Source organism: Prionailurus bengalensis, chromosome C2 (genome assembly GCF_016509475.1).
Source record: "Prionailurus bengalensis isolate Pbe53 chromosome C2, Fcat_Pben_1.1_paternal_pri, whole genome shotgun sequence".
NCBI lineage: Eukaryota > Metazoa > Chordata > Mammalia > Carnivora > Felidae > Prionailurus > Prionailurus bengalensis.
The window spans coordinates 13,466,903-13,480,856 of record NC_057350.1 but is presented as its reverse complement, the minus strand read 5'-3'; the positions used below and the strand labels follow the sequence as shown (position 1 = coordinate 13,480,856).

The 13,954-nt window shown below is 43.2% G+C and overlaps 2 pseudogenes; both read left to right on the top strand.

Annotated features, from left to right (window-relative positions):
• The first annotated feature begins 4,349 nt into the window (after positions 1-4,349).
• On the top strand, positions 4,350-5,423 carry LOC122491247 (annotated as a pseudogene).
• A 6,296-nt stretch (positions 5,424-11,719) lies between these two features.
• LOC122492521 lies at positions 11,720-11,826 on the top strand (annotated as a pseudogene).
• Positions 11,827-13,954: the final 2,128 nt, after the last annotated feature.

Genomic DNA, 13,954 nt, shown 5'->3' with positions numbered 1-13,954 from the left:
GCAGGGATGCACTGAGTTCTAGGGGTTAGAAAGATACATCAGTCATAGGTCTTGTTCATTATTAACGTATGTGTTTTGAGTGAATTAATATAGGTAAAGTGCTCAGAACAGTGTCCCGTGCAAAGCAAGTACGTGATCGCTACTGTGTTAGGTCAGGTTTCCTACAACAGGGCCTCGGGGAGTCTTGTTCTAGGGATTTCCTGAGGGGTGGCTCTCAGGAGAAGGGGAGTGAGGGAAGCAGGGTGGGGTAGGGACATGGTTAACTAAGCAAAGGTGTGCTTGCAGCAGGAGACTGGTCCCACAGGGAGCTCTGGGCCATGAATCGCACCACAGACCTGGTTCCAATTAGAGCAGGGAGCCGGGCAGCCACCAGCTGTGGGCTGCTGGGGATGGGCTGGAGGAGCGTGATAACCCCCTGGGCCCTGTGCTCCTGCCCCGCAGAGTGCGATTCTCCGGAGAAGGGGTAGCTGTGAGCAGGAGCTGACATTAGGAGCACCACTACTCTAATCAAGGGAATCAGGCTGGGCATCAACAGCACCTACCACGGCTCCTACCAGTTTTCATGGAGGGCACGGAAACAAAGGTAAATAAGGAAGAGTTCCTGTATTCCATGTAGGAATTTCATTTTCACTCGGGGAAAATACAAGGAGCATGGGGTCTCCCATGGAGTGCTCCTGACCCTCAAGGCAGAAGGGCCTGCGGGAGGTGAGAGCTCAGCAGGCCAGTTAGAGGGCCTGGAGAACCCATTCTGGGTCCCTCATGTAAGTGGAATCATACAGTATTTGCCTTTTTGTGACTGGCTTATTTCATTTAGCATAATGTATTCAAGGCTCATTCATAATGCAGCATGTAGTGTAAATATCTGACACTAAGCTTTTGATGCTGAGGCATTCTGTTTTTGTTTTTTGTTTTTTTTTTAACCAAGTGAATTTGTTTTTTATTTTGAGAGAGCATGCACGCTCGAGTGGGTGGAGGGGCAGAGAGAGAGAATGAATCTCAAGCAGGCTCCACGCTGTCAGCATGGGGAGGCTTTCATTTAAAAAGACATTCCTTTTGAGGCACCTGGGTGGCTCAGGTGGTTGAGCATCTGACTTCAGCTCAGGTCACGATCTCACAGTCCGTGAGTTCGAGCCCCGTGTCGGGCTCTGGGCTGATGGCTCAGAGCCTGGAGCCTGCTTCCGATTCTGTGTCTCCCTCTCTCTCTGCCCCTCCCCCGTTCATGCTCTGTCTCTCTCTATCTCAAAAATAAATAAACATTAAAGGAAAAAAAATAAAAAATAAATAAAAAGACATTCCTTTTGAGGCGCCTGGGTGGCTCAGGCGGTTGAGCATCTGACTTCAGCTCAGGTCATGATCTCATGGTTTGTAAGTTTGAGCCCTGCATCAGGCTCTGCACTGATAATGCAGATCTGCTTGGGATTCTCTCTCTCTATCCCTCCCCCACGTGCATTCTCTCTTTCTCTCTCTCAAAATAAAGAAACTTTTAAAAGTAATTAAAAAAAAAAAGACATTCCTGGGGCTCCTGGGTGGCTCAGCTGGTTAAGCGTCTGACTGCAACTCAGGGCATGATCTCATGGTTTGTGAGTTTGAGCCTCACGTCGGGCTCTGTGCCGACAGCTCAGAGCCTGGATCCTGCTTCCGATTCTGTGTCTCCCTCTCTCTCTCTGAGCCTCCCTCGCTTGCACTGTCTCTCTCTCTCAAAAATAAATAAATATTAAAAATAAAAGACATTCCTTGTGAATAAACATATTGCCAGCGATATGACACAGCTACCAATAAAATGACCAGATAAAGAGGTAGGACTCCCCTACCCACGAAGTTCCTTTTATGGAAACTCTAGACAGCCTAGATACCTGACCACTCGAGTGACCCTGCTCCCGCTCTCCCATGCCCTAATTTCAGTTCTGATGCTTCAAATTAGCCAGGAGACACCCCACCCTCTGACCCTAATAAAGGCAGAGCCCTAGGTCTGTGCTAATCTCTCTCTCCCCACAGCTGTAACATGTATCATAATTTCACTTTTTTGAGTTTAAATGTTTATTTACTTTTGAGAGAGAGAGAGAGAGAGAGAGAGAGAGAGAGAGAGAGAACATGAGCTGGGGAGGGGCAGAGAGAGACACACACACACAGAATCCAAAGCAGTCTCCAGGCTCTGAGCCGTTGGCACAGAGCCCGACATGGGGCTCGAACTCATGAACCGTGAGACCATGACCTGAGCCAAAGTCGGATGCTTCACCGACTGAGCCACCCAGGGCCCCTCAGAATTTCATTTGTTTTAAGGCTGCATAATATTCTATTGTATAGATATATCATCCTCTGCACCTCCATGGTCTGTCGATGGACGTTTGGGTTGTTTCCTCCTTTAGCTACTGCGAATAATGCTGCTATAAATGGTCCCCGCCTTCAGTTCTTTTGGCTACAGTCCCAGCAGTGGGACTGCTGGATCATATGGTAATTCTACAAGTTAAACTGCTCGACAATGGCCATACCATTTCACATGCCCAGCAGCAATGCACAAGCGTTCTAGTTTTTCCACATCCTTGCCAACGCTCATTATTTTCCATGGGGAGGTTATTTTAATGTTCATTTATTTATTTTAAAATGTTTTTATTTATTTTTGAGACAGAGAGAGACAGAGCATGAGCAGAGAAGGGGCAGAGAGAGAGGGAGACACGGAATCTGAAGCAGGCTCCAGGCTCTGAGCCATCAGCCCAGAGCCTGACGCGGGGCTCGAACTCACGCACTGCAAGATCATGACCGGAGCCGAAGTCAGACGCTCAACCGACTGAGCCACCCAGGCGCCCCAATGTTCATTTATTTTTAAAATTTATTTATTTATTTTGTGAGAGAGAGAGAGACTGGGAGGGGCAGAGAGAGGGAGAGCAGGCTCTGGGCTGTCAGCATAGAGCTTGATGCGGGGCTCAAACTCATGAACCGTGAGAGTATGACCTGAGCCAAAATCAGGAGTTGGACACTTAACTGAGCCACCCAGGTGCCCCAGGTTTTTTTCTTGTTTTTTTTTTTTTTTTTTAAGATTTTATTTTTAAGTAATCTCTACATCCAGCGTGGGGCTTGAACTCACAACCCTGAGATCAAGAATTCTGCGTTCTCCCTACTGAGGCAGCCAGCCGCCCCTCCGTGGGGAGTTTTGGAGCTGTCCGCACCAGTGCACTCTTCAAGAGGCTGGAATCAGTACTAGCAGTGCTGAGGTCCTTGCTTGGTTAACCATCTCCCTGTCCCCACTGGTTTGCCTCCCTTCCCCGCCTCCGAGAGCCTCCCCTGTTCAAGCCTGTGTGGTGATTCTGGTGTGGGGCCAGGCTGAAGAAGCACCACCACACTTCCCAGGGACGCAGGGCCCAGGGCACAACCCTTCTCCCACCTCCGCCCCTTTAAGGACACCGCCATTGAGAAATGAACTCTTAGGTTCTGGCGTTTCTAGCTTAACAAGTGCAGGCGGCAACCCACTCCTTTCGGAATTTGTCATGGGGGCTGCTTCCTTGCACACTGGTTGTAAGAGTTTCCACCGAGAGTGAGGCACAATAGGATGCCATGTGGGTTATTCTTCGTTTGTCGTCCACACCCACAGTCCACCCTTCTCAGCCCTGTTACGTGCCCTCCGGGGCTGGCCCCTGTGGATGACCCTCTGGGTTGCCTCCACTTTGGCTTCCTGTGCGTGTGGCCAGTGAGAGGTACAAAGGAGAGATCAGAGAGCTCGGGTCTTTCTTCCCCCACATCTGTGCTCCATGCACTGGTGCCTGGCTCTTTCTCTCGGGCTCCACGAAGCTCAGCAAGCCTGTTTACTCCCCTTGCCTCTGCTTACCCTCTCTTTGCCTCCATCACGGTTATTGGTCTCAAGGGTCTTCACTCTCCTTCTTTGTATCCATTATCCTTGCGTGCCGCTCCGCTCTGTAAACGGATGCTTTGTTAAATTCTTTCCAGAGTTCCGTTTGAGTGTACCTTCAGTTTAAGAAAGCTCTGCCCATGGGCAAGGGCAGGAAGGGGTCACAGGACTGTGGTATGATTTCTCTTTTATTCGTCACTGACATGGTGTAATGTTGTTGATGTCAGTGAGATCGAGGAGAGAAAATGCAGCCCTGTGGATTTGAGAGGGGCCCGGCTCTACATGTGCTACGCCGCACATTCATTCTTCTCTCCACCTGCTGTCACATCAGGAAGGTGGACTTACTGGAGGCTGCTCAGTGTGGAGAAATACATCAACATGAGATCAATTCCTCCAACCTCGGGGAAAGGTGGAATCAACCTTTTTTTCATGCAAATTACTTTTTTTGAAGCTTATGCATCTGTAAAAAATTTTTTTAAGTTTGTTTGTTTGTTTATGTATAATCTCTCCACCCAAGTTGGGGCTCAAACTCACAATCGCAATATCAAGAGTCGCATGTTCTCGGCTGTTTTTCTTCTCTGGATACTGGCGCAGCCTGCGGTCCATGAAGATGCAGCTCAAACTGCTGGAGATTAACCTTGAGATGCTGAACAAAGTGCTGGCCTGGCTGGGGGTTGCCGGCCAGGGCCGCTTCGAGGACGTGCTGGGGCTGGAGGCGGCTCTGGGCTTGCGACCAGCGCCTGCCTGAGCACTGCTGCTTCTGCTGCTGCTGTTTCCCCTCACGGCCCAGCAGGAGACCTTGAGGAAGAAAACAGACTGGAGACCAGAAGGGAAGAGAAGTCCGTCCTAAGGGGCACTTCATGAAGCGGACCATCGGGAACTTGAGAGGTACCACTGGACTTACACAGGCGGTGGCCAGTAACCAAGACAAACTGGAGTGTGAGGACGGGGTCAGTCCTGAAACAGATTCTTTCTGAAACGGAGAAGCTGTCCCCTGAAGGCAGAGCAAAATGCTTTGAAAAGAATGAGGCCATTCAGGCAGCCCACGGTGCTGTGACACAGGAAGGCCAATGTCGGGGAGATGGCAGAGTGAATTTCCATTTGATGCTGTTTACCAATGTGGATGGCCAGTTCTCGATGGACAAATGCCTTTTCCAGTAAACTGCGGCACCAGTTCAGAGGATGCATCGCTGCAGGAGGCCGCCAAGGTCTGAGTGTGAGCAACGGAGGTCCGTTGTCCTGTGGCGCTCTGCAAGGCGGCCTCATGCCCTAGGGGAGGGACACAGCCTTTCCCCCCCCCTCTTCCCTTCACTGGGAAACCTGTCCCCACAATGCGGTCTAAAATGCATCAGTACTTGTGGAACAGAGTGGTTCTCCTTTGGTTCTGCGGATAATGTTCTTACCCTCAACTAGCAGAGCTCAGCTGTTGATGGAGCAAAGTTTGATATATGGTCAGATGGTGAAGCATTTTTCTCCAACGTATGTATTGTACCTCAGTAGCTAATGCTTTAAATGGCTACTTTGTTTTTTTTTTAATATGAAATTTATTGTCAAATTGGTTTCCATACAACGCCCAGTGCTCATCCCAACAGGTGCCCTCCTCAATGCCCATCACCCACTTTCCCCTCCCTCCCACCCCCCATCAACCCTCAGTTTATTCTCAGTTTTTAAGAGGCTCTTATGGTTTGCCTCCCTCCCTCTCTTTTTTTTTTCCTTCCCCGCCCCCATGGCCTTCTGTTAAGTTTCTCAGGATCCACATAAAAGTGAAAACATATGGTATCTGTCTTTCTCTGTATGACTTATTTCACTTAACATAACACTCTCCAGTTCCATCCATGTTGCTACAAAAGGCCATATTTCATTCTCATTGCCAAGTAGTATTCCATTGTGTATATAAACCACAATTTCTTTATCCATTCATCACTTGATGGACATTTAGGCTCTTTCCATAATTTGGCTATTGTTGAAAGGGCTGCTGTAAACATTGGGGTAAAAGTGACCCTATGCATCAGCACTCCTGTATCCCTTGGGTAAATTCCTAGCAGTGTTATTGCTGGGTCATAGGGTAGATCTAGTTTTAATTTTTTGAGGAACCTCCACACCGTTTTCCAGAGCAGCTGCACCAGTTTGCATTCCCACCAACAGTGCAAGAGGGTTCCCGTTTCTCCACATCCTCTCCAGCATCTATAGTCTCCTGAGTTGTTCAGTTTAGCCACTCTGACCAGCGTGAGGTGGTATCTCAGTGTGGTTTTGATTTGTATTTCCCTGATGAGGAGTGACGTTGAGCATCTTTTCATGTGCCTGTTGGCCATCTGGATGTCTTCTTTAGAGAAGTGTCTATTCATGTTTTCTGCCCATTTCTTCACTGGATTATTTGATTTTCGGGTGTAGAGTTTGGTGAGTTCTTTATAGATTTTGGGTACTAGCCCTTTGTCCGATATGTCATTTGCAAATATCTTTTCCCATTCCATTGGTTGCCTTTTAGTTTTGTGGAGTGTTTCCTTTGCAGTGCAGACTTTTTATCTCCATGAGGTCCCAATAGTTCATTTTTGCTTTTAGTTCCCTTGCCTTTGGAGATGTGTCAAGTAAGAAATTGCTGCGGCTGAGGTCAGAGAGGTTTTTTCCTGCTTTCTCCTCTAGGGTTTTGATGGTTTCCTGTCTCACATTCAGGTCCTTCATCCATTTTGAGTTTGTTTTTGTGTATAGTGGTAAGAAAGTGGTCTAGTTTCATTCTTCTGCATGTTGTTGTCCAGTTCTCCCAGCACCATTTGTTGAAGAGACTGTCTTTTTTCCATGGGATATTCTTTCCTGCTTTGTCAAAGATTAGTTGGCCATACTTTTGTGGGTCCAATTCTGTAGTCTCTATTCTATTCCATTGGTTTATGTGTCTGTTTTTGTGCCAATACCATGCTGTCTTGATGATTACAGCTTTGTGGTAGAGGCTAAAGTCTGGGATTGTGATGCCTCCTTCTTTGGTCTTCTTCAATATTACTTTGGCTATTCGGGGTCTTTTGTGGTCGAGTGCACATGGAACATTCTCTGAGATAGATCACATACTGGGTCACAAAACAGCCCTTCATAAGTATACAAGAATTGAGATCATACCATGCACACTTTCAGATCACAATGCTATGAAGCTTGAAATCAACCACAGGAAAAAGTCTGGAAAACCTCCAAAAGCATGGAGGTTAAAGAACACCCTACTAAAGAATGAATGGTCAACCAGGCAATTAGAGAAGAGGTTAAAAAAGACATGGAAACAAATGAAAATGAAAATACAACAATCCAAACGCTTTGGGATGCAGCGAAGGCAGTCCTGAGAGGAAAATACATTGCAATCCAGGCCTAGCTCAAGAAACAAGAAAAATCTCAAATACAAAACCTAACAGCACACCTAAAGGAACTAAAAGCAGAACAGCAAAGACACCCCAAACCCAGCAGAAGAAGAGAAATAATAAAGATCAGAGCAGAAATAAATATAGAATCTAAAAAAACTGTAGAGCATATCAATGAAACCAAGAGTTGGTTTTTTGAAAAAATAAACAAAATTGATAAAACTCTAGCCAGGCTTCTCAAAAAGAAAAGGGAGAGGACCCAAATAGATAAAATCATGAATGAAAATGGAATTATTACAACCAATCCCTCAGAAATACAACCAATTATCAGGGAATATTATGAAAAATTATATGCCAACAAACTGGACAACCTGGAAGAAATGGACAAATTCCTAAACACCCACACACTTCCAAAAGTCAAACAGGAAGAAATAGAAAACTTGAACAGACCCATTACCAGTGAAGAAATTGAATCAGTTATCAAAAATCTCCCAACAAATAAGAGTCCAGGGCCAGATGGCTTCCCTGGGGAATTCTACCAGACATTTAAAGCACAGATAATACCTATCCTTCTCAAGCTGTTCCAAAAAATAGAAAGGGAAGGAAAACTTCCAGACTCATTCTATGAAGCCAGCATTACTTTGCTTCCCAAACCAGACAGAGACCCAGAAAAAAAGAGAACTACAGGCCAATATCCCTGATGAATATGGATGCAAAAATTCTCAATAAAATACTAGCAAACCAAATTCAACAGCATATAAAAAGAATTATTCACCGTGATCGAGTGGGATTCATTCCTGGGCTGCAGGGCTGGTTCAACATTCGCAAATCAATCAATGTGATACATCACATTAATAAAAGAAAAGAAACGAACCATATGATCCTGTCAATCGATGCAGAAAAAGCATTTGACAAAATAAAGCATCCTTTCTTAATAAAAACCCTTGAGAAATTCGGGATAGAAGGAACATTCTTAAACATCATAAAAGCCATTTATGAAAAGCCCACAGCTAATATCGTCCTCAGTGGGGAAAAACTGAGAGCTTTCTCCCTGAGATCAGGAACACGACAGGGATGTCCACTCTCACTGCTGTTGTTTAACATAGTGTTGGAAGTTCTAGCATCAGCAATCAGACAACACAAGGAAATCAAAGGCATCAAAATTAGCAAAGATGAAGTTAAGCTTTCACTTTTTGCAGATGACATGATATTATACATGGAAAATCCAATGGACTCCACCAAAAGTCTGCTAGAACTGATACATGAATTCAGCAAAGTCACAGGATACAAAATCAATGTACAGAAATCAGTTGCATTCTTATACACTAATAATGAAGCAACAGAAAGGCAAATAAAGAAACTGATCCCATTCACAATTGCACCAAGAAGCATAAAATACCTCGGAATAAACCTAACCAAAGATGTAAAAGATCTGTATGCTGAAAACTATAGAAAGCTTATGAAGGAAATTGAAGAAGATATAAAGAAATGGCAAAACATTCCACACTCATGGATTGGAAGAATAAATATTGTTAAAATGTCAATACTACCCAAAGCTATCTACACATTCAATGCAATCCCAATCAAAATTGCACCAGCATTCTTCTTGAAGCTAGAACAAACAATCCTAAATGGCTACTTTGGTTTGTGTCTGTATATTTAGGCCTCGGGTGTGGTTTAATTGTCCCTAAAAGAAACAAACCTTTTCTGATTAAAAAAAAAGAGTTGCATGTTCTTCCTACTGAGTTAGCCAAGCACCCCAAAATTAAAAAAAAATTTTTTTACTCAAGTTTAATGAACACACAGTGCATTAGTTTAAGATGTGCAATAGAGTGACTCAACAATTCTATACATTACTCAGTAGTTCTCATCTCAATAAGTATATTCTTTTTAAAATTAAAAAAAACTTTAAAATATTTAATTTTTTGTAAATGTTTAGTTTTGAGAGAGAAAGAGAGACACAGTGTGAGTGGGGAGGGGGAGAGAGGGAGAAAAAGAACTCGAGGCAGGCTCCAGGCTCTGAGCTGTCAGCACGGAGCCTGATGCAGGGCTCAAACTCGTGAATTATGAGATCATGACCTGAGCTGAAGTCAGACACTCAACCGACTGAGCCACCCAGGCACCCCTCAATAACTATGCTCTGAATCCACTTCACTTATTTCATCCATTCCCCCACCTACCTCCCCCTGGTAACCTCCAGTTTGTTCTCTACAGTTAAGTGTCTGTATTTTTGTTTCTTTTTTCTTCATTTGTTTCTTAAATTCCACATGAGTGAAATCATATTTGTCTTTCTCCTACTGACTTATTTCACTTAGCATTATAGCCTTTATATCTATTCATATTGTTGCAAATGGCAAGACTTCATTTTTTATGCCACACCTTCTTTATCGATTCATCTACTGATGGTCTCCTGGGTTGCTTCCATATCTTGGCTGTCAGTCTTTTCATTTTCTTTAGGTAAATACCTGGTAGTGGAATTACTGAATCATATGGCAATTATATTTTTAATTTTCTGACGAGCTGCTATACTGTTCTCCACAATGGCTGCACCAGCCTGTATTCCTACCAACAGTGCACAAGTGTTCCTTCTTCTCCACATCTTTGCCAATACTTGTCTCTTGTGTTTTTGAGACTAGCCATTCTGACAGGAGTGAGGTGATATCTCATTGTGGTTTTGGTTTGTATTTCCCTGATGATGAGTGATGTTGAGCATTTTTTTTTCATGTGTCTTTTGGCCATCTGTATGTCTCCTTTGGCAAAATGTCTATTTGTGTCCTGTGCTCATTTTTTAATTGGATCATTTGTGGGTTTTTGGTGTTGAGTTGTATAAGTTCTTTATATGTTTTGGATATTAACCTTTATTGAGCATGTCCTCTGGAAGTATCTTCTCTCATTTAGTAAACTGTCTTTTTGTTTTGTTGATGGTATCGGTTGTAAAAACATTTTTCTAGATATGTCTCCTTTGGCAAGGGAAACACAAGCAAAATAAAACTATTGGGACCACACCCAAATAAAAAGCTTCTGCAGAGCAAAAGAAACCATCAAAAAAACAAAAAGACAACGTAGTGAATGGAATCAACCTTTTATTTGTTGGTGAGAGTTCCTTGCTTGGTGTGCAATCTTCTAGATTAGAAAAAATTTGGCCAGGCTGATTCCACCATGAGATCAACAAATTTAATAAAATATATTTACATAAATCATTAATATATTAAATACATTAATTAAACACATCACATTTATTTAATGCCCATTCTGCTCCACATTCTGCTGAGCTCTACTTAATAATTCACAAATAGACCACAGGTTTACCCCATATTTTTGGTTCTTAAAAACATAAAATCTGTTTAATAAAATTGATTATGAGGTTTCTTAGCAGCCCCTCCAGCTGGATGGCTCCATGCAAGACGGCACCCAGGACCCCTCCTCAGGAAGTTCCCCCGGCCTGGCAGAAGCTCTTTCCCTGGGGTTTTCTGCCTTTGTATCCTTGACTTCAGTTTCCAAAAGGAAGTGTCAGCAGACAGCATGTCCTTTGGTTCTGTTGAGATTCTCCTTGGGAACCTGGTCTTCAAACTCCTCTTCTAATCTCACTTCTAAAGGTATCATTACTGTCCGTGGAGAGTTCCAAGGACTATGTCTTGAAGACTCTAAGGGAAAGTAGTTGGTATTTTTCCTCCATCATTTCGATTTCGGCTTGGTATGTCAAAGAGAAATTGTCGCTTTTGGTGACAAAGAAAAGGGAATACGTCAATGAAGGGATTAACTGGGCGTTAATTGATTCAGTGGATTCCCACTGTAGCCAAGGTGATGGTTAATTTTATGGGCCAACTTGGCTAGGATGCGGTACCAGTTGTTTGATCAAGCACCGGTCTTGATGTTGCTGTGAAGGTATTTTTAGACTTTGAGTAAAGTCAGTTACCCTGAACAAGGTGGGTGGGCCTTATCCAATCAGTTGAAGACCTTAACAGAAAAGACTGAGGTCCACAGAAGAGAGAGGAATTCTGCTTCCAGGCTGACTGTGGACTCAAGACTGCAACTCTTCCTTGGGTCTCCAGCCTGCCCTACATATTTCAGACTTGCCAGCCCACATAATCATATGAGCCAGTTCTTTAAAATCAATCTCTTAAAACCAATCAATTTATTTTTAGTTATTTATTTGTATTTTAGAGGGAGAGTGCAAATGGGGAAGAGGAACAGAGGGAAAGACAGAGAATCCCAAGCAGTCTCCATGCTCAGTGTGGAGCCCAATGTGGGCCTTGATCCAACGACCCTGAGATCATGACCTGAGCTGAAACCAACAGCCAGACACTCAACTGACTGAACCACCCCGGTGGCCCTGCCAATCAATCAGTGTATATACATACATACAAGCTATTGGTTCTGCTTCTCTGGAGAACACTGACTGACACAGTAGGATAAAAAGAGCCGACTCCACTTTCTCAGCAACTTTAAGGGCTACATAAAAGGCTGGAATTTAGTATTGCCAAAATTACCTCATGAATCTTAAGTTTTCAATAGGGACCATCTTTACACAATATTTGATGAGTGACACATGAGCTGTCCAAACAGTCCTCTGTGGCTACACTGACACATAGGTGATCCTTCCATCACAGCAAGTTTACTGCAGTGGTGACCATGAGACCTATAACATTTTCTGCTAGGCTCATGGAGCAGAGGGAAAGTAACAAGACTTTCCAATATTAGAAACAATTAAGGAATAAGAATTTCAGATCACTTGCCAAAATAGCAATTGGTATACTTCCTACAGTTTGACTTCTAGGGCCCTAAAGTAAAAAAACTGAATTCCAAAGATTACAGGTGGGGAATTTTGGAAGAATGTCTATATTCAAGTGGAGATCAAAGAGGCCCAACAGAGGGGTGCCTGGGTGGCTCAGATGGTTAAGTGTCAGACTCTTGATGTCGGCTCAGGTCACAAACTCATGGTTCATGGAATCAAGCCCCGCATTGGGCTCTGTGCTGACAGCGCAGAGCCTGCTTGGAATTCTCTCTCTCCCTCTCTCTTTGCCTTTCACTGCTCGTGCACTCTCTCTCTCTCTCTCAAAATAAATAAATAAATAGACTTCAAAAAAAAAGCCCAACTGAAAGAACTCTGGACTGATAATGGCAACTGTGGATTAAACAAAAGTTCTTTTTAAAGGGACTATTTTGAAGATTATGATTATGACTTTGCAGGAACTAGGGTGATTGGCAGTGGAAGAAATCACATGTAAAATTCCTTAAATAAAAATTTATTCACTTAAAAATAATAGTCCTCTTCCCCCGACACCAGAGATGAACAGATTGTTGTTTTTATGTTTATTTTCAATTGAGCATCAGTTGAAATAACCACTTGGGTATACAGGGCCTGTATACAGTACCTAAACTACATCAAACTAAAAAGCTTCTGCACAGCAAAGGAAATAATCAACAAAGTGAAAAGGCAACCTATTGAATGGGAGAAAATATTTTCAAATCATTTCTGACAAGGGCTTAATAACTAAAATATATAAAGAACTCACACAACTCAATAGCAATATACCAAACCATCTGATTTAAAAACGGGTGGAGGATCTGAATAGACATTTTCCCCAAGAAGACATCCAGATGGCCAACAGACACATGAAAAGATGTTCAACATCATTCATCGTCAGGGAAATGCAAATCAAAATCACAATGAGATATCACCTCGCACCTGTCAGGATGGCTAATATCAAAAAGACAAGAAATAACAATTGTTGGTGAGGATGTAGAGAAAAGGGTACCCTTATATACTGTTGTTAGGAATGCAAGCTGGTGCAGCTATGGTGGAAAACAGTATGGCAGTTCCTCAAAAAATCAAAAATAGAGGGGTGCTGGGCTCAGCCAGTAGAACATGCAGCTCTTGATCTTGGGGTTGTGAGTTCAAGCCCCACATTGGATGTAGAGCTTACTTTTAAAAAATTAAAAAATAGGGGCACTTAGGTGGTTCAGTTGGTTGAGCATCCAACTTTGGCTCAGGTCATGATCTCGTGGTTTGTGGGCTTGATCCCCACATAGGGCTCACTGCTGTCAGCTTGTCAGCACAGAGCCTGCTTCGGATCCTCTGTCCCCCTTTCTCTGCCCCTCCTCCACTTGCACTCTCCCAAAAATAAATAAATATTTTTTAAAAATTTAAAAATAAAACTAATATATCATGTGATTCCACTTCTGGGTATTTATTCTAAGAAAATAAAAACGTTAATTTGAAAAAATATATGCATTCCCACATTCATTCGCTGCAGCATTATTTACAATAGTCAAGACGTGGAAACAACCTAAGTGTCCATTGATGGATGACTGGATAAACAGGATGTGGTATACAATGAAATCCTGCTATCTGTGACAACATGGATGGACCTTGAGGGCATTAAGCTAAGAGAAATAAATCAGACAGAGGACAAATAACCATATAATCTCACCATATAACCCATTTATGTGTAGGGGCACTTGGCTGGCTCAGTCAGAAAAGCATGCAACTCTTGATCTCGGGGTCATGAGTTCGAGCTCTATGTGTAGAGATTACTTAAATAAATAAAACTTAAAAAAATCCATATATATGTGGAATCTAAAAGACAAAACAAAAAAAAAAAACCCAAGCTTATAGATACAGAGAACAGATTGTGGATGCTGGGGGGGGACAGGTGGGTCAGGGGAGGAATGGGTGAAGAAGGACAAAAGGTACAATCTTCCAGCTATAAAATAAATATGTCCTGGGGATGTAAGGTGCCACATGGTGACTGTAGTTAATAATACTGTGTTTCGT